Source organism: Hordeum vulgare, chromosome 5H (genome assembly GCF_904849725.1).
Source record: "Hordeum vulgare subsp. vulgare chromosome 5H, MorexV3_pseudomolecules_assembly, whole genome shotgun sequence".
Lineage (NCBI taxonomy): Eukaryota > Viridiplantae > Streptophyta > Magnoliopsida > Poales > Poaceae > Hordeum > Hordeum vulgare.
In genome coordinates, this window is record NC_058522.1 from 462,819,619 (window position 1) to 462,826,979 (window position 7,361).

Consider the following 7,361-nt stretch of genomic DNA (forward strand, 5'->3'; position numbering starts at 1 on the left):
CGGCGAGCACGGCTGCTCGTTGGCACCGGCGGGATCGACACCCGATCGGCGGAGAAGTGCCAGTTGTTCGGCAAGTGGATGTCGATCCACGGGAGCGGTGTCCTTGTCTCCCTATACTGGCGGCACATATCCGCATGGCATATTGCCGGGAGCGCGCCATGGCGCCCGGAGGGGCAATGGAGAAGGTTGCCGGAGCAGGCCTTCATGAAGGAGAAGAACGACGAGGATCGCTTGCGGCGCGGCGGCGGCCGGACGAGGACCTAGCCTTGTGGTCGCGCGCCCCCTTCCCCTTGCCGCCGGTGCTCCACCATCCCATTTCTGCCGACGGTCGGAGAGCTCGAGGGAGGGGGAGAAAGCTAGGGTTTGGAGCGGGTGCATGTGTTGTGTCGGTCCCGAGGAGACCGTGGAGTGGGCGCGTGCGCTGTGCCGGTCCACGACTTCCCAATTTAAGAAGGACGGGAACCGCCCACCTGAGTGGATGACAGGCGGGGCCTACCGGGCGTACATAGTAAATACGGGTGGTGGGAGGTAGGTGGCCGCTTGCCACGCATCCCCGACACACACAAGTGAAGGGCTCGAGCGCATCCGCTCGCTGTCTGCCAGGACCCAAACCGGGCGCATGTTTGCGCTGGAAATGGGTCGGCTCGGACACAAAACAGCCGAGATGTGTTCAGGGCGACGCGCGCTGGGCCGTGGGGTTTGTCCGTTTTGCCCAAACGGACAGGTCCGGACCGGATGGGTCGTGCACTGGAGTTGGCCTTGATGGGGAACGTTGCATGGGAAACAAAAAATTTCCTACGCACACGAAGACCTATCATGGTGATGTCGATCTACGAGTGGAGATTAGATCTACGTACCCTTGTAGATCGCTCAGCGGGAAGCGTTAAGAAATGCGGTTGATGTAGTGGAACGACTTCACGTCCCTCGAACCGTCCCACGAACCGTCCCGCGCTCCGTCCCACGAACCGTTCCGATCTAGTGCCGAACGGACGGCACCTCCGCGTTCAGCACACGTACAGCTCGACGATGATCTCGGCCTTCTTGATCCAGCAAGCAAGGCGGAGAAGTAGATGAGGTCTCCGGCAGCATGATGGCGCTCCAGTGGTGGTGACGATCTACTCCTGCAGGGCTCCGCCCGAGCTCCGCAGAAATCTGATCTAGAGATAAAACTATGTGGAATAGGCTAGAGTTGCACGTGGCAAAGTTGTGTCTCAAAAAGCACTAAACCACCACTATGTATAGGAGGGAGGGGGAGGGGCTAACCTTGAGGGACAAGGCCCTCAAGGTGCGCCAGCCGCAAGGAGGAGGAGGACTCCTCCTCCAATTCGGTTTGGGAAGGAGGAGTCCTCCTCTTCCTTCCCACCTCCCTCTTTCCTTTTTCTTTTTATTTTCTTTTGGTATTTTCTTATGTGGTGACATAGCCCTCATGGGCTGACTCCACCAGCCCAATAAGGACTTGTCGAGCCACCCTTGGGCCTTGGGCTCACTCTCGGGTGGGTGGGCCCCTCCCAGTAAACTCCCGGTACACTCTCGGAATTGCCCAAAACTTTCCGGTGAGCAAATGAAACTGTCCTATATATCAATCTTCGTTTTCGGACCATTCCGGAAACCCTTGTGACGTACGTGATCTCATTTGGGACTCCGAACAACATTCGGTAACCACACATATAACTCAACTATACTAAAACATCATCGAACCTTAAGTGTGCATACCCTGGGGGTTCGAGAACTATGTAGACATGACCCGAGGCACTCCTCGGTCAATATCCAATAGCGGGACATGGATGCCCATATTGGATCCTATATATTCTCCGAAGATCTTATCGGTTGAACCTCAGTGTCAACGATTCATATAATCTCGTATGTCATTCCCTTTGTCCTTTGGTATGTTACTTGCCCGAGATTCGATCGTCGGTATCCACATACCTATTTCAATCTCGTTACCGGCAAGTCTCTTTACTCGTTCCATAATACAAGATCCCGTGACTTACATTTAGTCAAATTGCTTGCAAGGCTTGTGTGTGATGTTGTATTACCGAGTGGGCCCCGAGATAGCTCTCCGTCACACGGAGTGACAAATCCCAGTCTTGATCCATACTAACTCAACGGACACCTTCGGAGATACCTGTAGAGCACCTTTATAGTCACCCAGTTAAGTTGCGACATTTGATGCACACAAGGTATTCCTCCAGTGCCAGTGAGTTATATGATCTCATGGTCATAGGAATAAATACTTGACATGCAGAAAACAATAGCAATAAAACGACACGATCAATATGCTATGTTCATAGTTTGGGTCTACTCCATCACATGATTCTCCTAATGATGTGATCCCGTTATCAAGCGACAACACTTGTCTGTGGTCAGAAAACCTTGACCATCTTTGATCAATGAGCTAGTCAACTAGAGACTTACTAGGGACAATGTTTTGTCTATGTATCCACACATGTATCTATGTTTCCAATCAATACAATTATAGCATGGATAATAAACGATTATCATGAACAAAGAAATATAATAATAACTAATTTATTATTGCCTCTAGGGCATATTTCCAACAGTCTCCCACTTGCACTAGAGTCAATAATCTAGTTCACATCACCATGTGATTTTAACGAATCCAATACCCATACAGTTCTGGGGTTTGATCACGTCTTGCTCGTGAGAGAGGTTTTAGTCAATGGTTCTCAATCGTTCAGATCCGTGTGTGCTTTACAAATTTTTATGTCATCTTATAGATGCTGCTACTACGTGCTATTCGGAAATACTCCAAATTTCTACTTTACTATATGAATCCGTTTCACTACTTAGAGTTATTCGGATTAGTGTCAAAGCTTGCATTGACGTAACCCTTTACGATGAACTCTTTAATCACCTCCATAATCGAGAAAAATTCCTTAGTCCACCAGTTACTAAGGATAACTTTGACCGCTGTTTTAGTGTTCAAACCTAGATCACCTTTTGTACCCCTTGACAGACTCATGGCAAGGCACACATCAGGTGCGGTACACAGCTTGGCATACTTTAGAGCCTACGGCTAAGGCATAGGGGACGACCTTCATCCTTTCTCTTTCTTCTGTCGTGGTCGGGCTTTGAGTCTTACTCAAATTCACACCTTACAACACAACCAAGAACTCCTTTGCTGGTCTATTTTGAACTCCTTCAAAAACTTGTCAAGGTATGCATTTCATTGAAAGTTCTATTAAGCGTTTTGATCTATCTCTATAGATCTTGAAGATCAATGTTCAAGTAGCTCTATCCACGTTTTCCTTTGAAAAACTCCTTTCAAACAACCCTTTATGCTTCACAGAAATTCTACATTACTTCTGATCTACAATATGCCAACCACATATACTTATCAAAAATTTATAGTGCTCCCACTCACTTCTTTGGAAATACAAGTTTCTCATAAACCTTGTACAAACCCAAAAGCTTTGATCATCTCATCAAAGCGTATATTCCAACTCCGAGATGCTTGCACCAGTCCATAGAAGGATCACTGGAGCTTGCATACTTGTTAGCATCCTTAGGATCGGCAAACCCTTCTAGTTGTATCACATACAACCTTTCCTCAAGGAAACCGTCGAGGAAACAATGTTTTGACATCCTATGTGCAATATTTCACAAACAATGCAGCAATTGCTAACATAATTCCAACAGATTTTTAGCATCGCTATGAGTGAGAAAGTCTCATCGTAGTCAACTCTTTGAATTTGTCGAAAACATCTTTGCGATAAGTCGGGCTTTTCTTAATGGTGACTTTTCACCATCATCGTCCGTCTTCCCTGTAAAGATCCATCTTTACTTAACAGTCCTACGACCATCAAGTAGTTCTTCCAAAGTCCACACTTTGGTTTCATACATGGATCCTCTCTCGGATTTCATGGCCTCCAGCCATTTGTCGGAATCCGGGTCAACCATCGCTTCTCCATAGCTCGTAGGTTCATTGTTGTTCAACAACATGACCTCCAAGACAAGGTTACCGTACCACTCTGTAGTAGTATGCGGCCTTGTCGACCTACGAGGTTTGTAGTAACTTGATCCGAAGCTCAATGATCACCATCATCAATTTCCACTTCAATTGGTGTAGGTGCCACACGAACAACTTCCTGCGCCGTGCTACATACTGGTTGAAGTGACGGTTCACTAACCTCATCAAGTTCCACCACCCTCCCACTCAATTCTTTCGACAGAAACCTTTCCTCAAGAAAGGACCCATTTCTAGAAACAAACACTTCGCTTCCGGATCTAAGATAGGAGATGTACCCAACCGTTTTGGATATCCTATGAAGATGCATTTATCCGCTTTGGGTTCGAGGTTTATCAGACTGAATTTTTTTCACATAAGCATCGCAGCCCCAAACTTTTAAGAAACGATAGCTTAGGTTTCTCCAAACCATAGTCTATACTGTGTCATCTCAACGGAAATACGCGGTGCCCTATTTAAAGTGAATGCGATTGTCTCAAATGCATAACCCATAAATGATAGTGGTAATTCGATAAGAGACATCATAGTATGCACCATATCAAATAGGGCACGGCTATGACGTTTGGACACACCATCACACTATGGTGTTTCAGGTGGCATGAATTGCGAAACAATTTCCACATTGTCTCAATTGTGTACCAAAACTCGCAACTCAGATATTCATCTCTATGATCATATCGTAGATAGTTTATCCTCTTGTCACGACGATCTTGACTCTGAAATAGCTTTGAACTTTTCAATATTTCAGACTTGTGATTCATCAAGTAAATACTCCTGTATCTACTCAAGTCGTCATTGAAGTAAGAACATAACGATATCCACTGCGTGCCTGAGCACTTATTGGACTGCACACATCAAATATGTATTACTTCCAACGAGTTACTCTCTTGTTCCATGTGGTATGATTTTGCATGTCTCAAGTGATTGGAAATCAAGTGAGTCCAAACGATCCATCTGCATGGAGTTTCTTCATGCATTTTACACCAACATGACTCAAGCGGCACTGCCACAAGTGGTACTATCATTATTACTTTGTATCTTTTGGCACCAATATTATGAACATGTGTAACACTACGATCGATATTCAATAAACCATTGAAGGTAATTATTCAAGTAAATAGAATAACCATTATTATCTTTAAATGAATAATCGTATTGCAATAAACACGATCCAATCATGTTCATGCTCAACGCAAAACACCAAATAACAATTATTTAGGTCTAACACCAATCCCCATAGTAGAGGGAGCGTGCGATGTTTGATCACATCAACCTTGGAAACACTTCCAACACTTATCATCACCTCGCCTTTAGCTAGTCTCCGTTTATTCCGTAGCTTTTATTTCAAGTTGCTAATCACTTAGAAATCGAATCGTATCTAATACCCATGTGCTACTAGGAGTACTAGTAAAGTATACATCAATATCATGTATATTAAATATATTTCTGTTGAATTCGCCAGCCTTCTCATCTACCAAGTATCTAGGGTAGCTCCGCCACAGTGACCGTTCCCCTCATAACAGAAGCACTTAGTCTCGGGTTTGGGTTCAATCTTGGGTTTCTTCATTAGAGCAGCAACTGGTTTGCCGTTTCATACAGTATCCCTTCTAGCCCTTACCCTTCTTGAAACTAGTGGTTTTACTAACCATCAACAATTGATGCTCCTTCTTGATTTCTACTTTTGTAGTGTCAAACATTGCGAATTGCTCAAGGATCATCATATCTATCCTTGATATGTTATAGTTCATCACGAAGCTCTAGCAGCTTAGTGGCACTGACTTTGGAGAACCATCACTATCTCATCTGGAAGATTAACTCCCACTACATTCAAGCGATTGTTGTACTCAGACAATCTAAGAACTGTTGGGGAACGTCGCATGGGAAACAAAAAAATTCCTACGCACACGCAATACCTATCATGGTGATGTTCGTCTATGAGAGGAGATTTCCGATCTACGTATCCTTGTAGATCGCACAGCAGAAGCGTTAAGAAACGCGGTTAATGTAGTGGAACGTCCTCACGTCCCTCGATCCGCCCCGCGAGCTGTCCCACAAACCGTCCCACGATCCATCCCGCGATACGTCCCATGAACCATCTGGATCTAGTGTCGAACAGACGGCACCTCCGCGTTCAGCACACGTACAACTCGACGATGATCTCGGCCTTCTTGATCCAGCAAGAGAGACGGAGAGGTAGATGAGTTCTCCGACAGCGTGACGGCGCTCCGGAGGTTGTTGATGATCTATCTCAGCAGGGCTCCGCCCGAGCTCCGCAGAAATACGATCTAGAGGGAAAACCGTGGAGGTATGTGGTCGGGCTGCCGTGGCAAAGTTGTGTCAAATCAGCCCTAATACCTCAGTATATATAGGAGGGAGGGGGAGGGACCTGCCTTGAGGCTCAAGAGAGCCCCAAGGGGTCAGCCGAAGCAAGGGGGAGAGTCCTCCCCTTCCAATCCTAGTCCAACTAGGATTGGAAGGTGGAGTCCTTCTCCACTTTCCCACTTCCCTTTTTTTTCTCTTTGATTTTTCTTCTCCTGCGCATAGGGCCTCTTGAGCTGTCCCACCAGCCCACTAAGGGCTGGTGCGGCACCCCTAAGGCCTATGGGCTTCCCCCGGGTGGGCTGGCCCCCCCGGTGAACATCCGGAACCCATTCGTCACTCCACGTACATTCCCGGTAATGCCGAAAACTTTCCGGTAATCAAATGAGGTCATCCTATACATCAATCTTCCTTCCTGGACCATTCCGAAAACCCTCGTGACGTCCGTGATCTCATCCGGGACTCCAAAAAACATTCGGTAACCAACCATATAACTCAAATACGCATAAAACAATGTCGAACCTTAAGTGTGCACACCCTGCGGGTTCGAGAACTATGTAGACATGACCCGAGAGACTCCTCGGTCAATATCCAATAGCGGGACCTGGATGCCGATATTGGATCCTACATATTCTCCGAAGATCTTATCGGTTGAACCTCAGTGCCAAGGATTCATATAATCCCGTATGTCATTCCCTTTGTCCTTCGGTATGTTACTTGCCCGAGATTCGATCGTTGGTATCGGCATACCTATTTCAATCTCGTTTACCGGAAAGTCTATTTACTCATTCCGTAATAAAAGATCCCGTGACATACACTAAGTCACATTACTTGAAAGGCTTGTGTGTGATGTTGTATTACCGAGTGGGCCCCGAGATACCTCTCCGTCACACGGAGTGACAAATCCCAGTCTTGATCCATACTAACTCAACGGACACCTTCGGAGATACCTGTAGAGTATCTTTATAGTGACCCAGTTACGTTGCGACGTTTCATACACACAAGGTATTCCTCCGGTGCCATTGAGTTATATGATCTCATGGTCATAGGAATA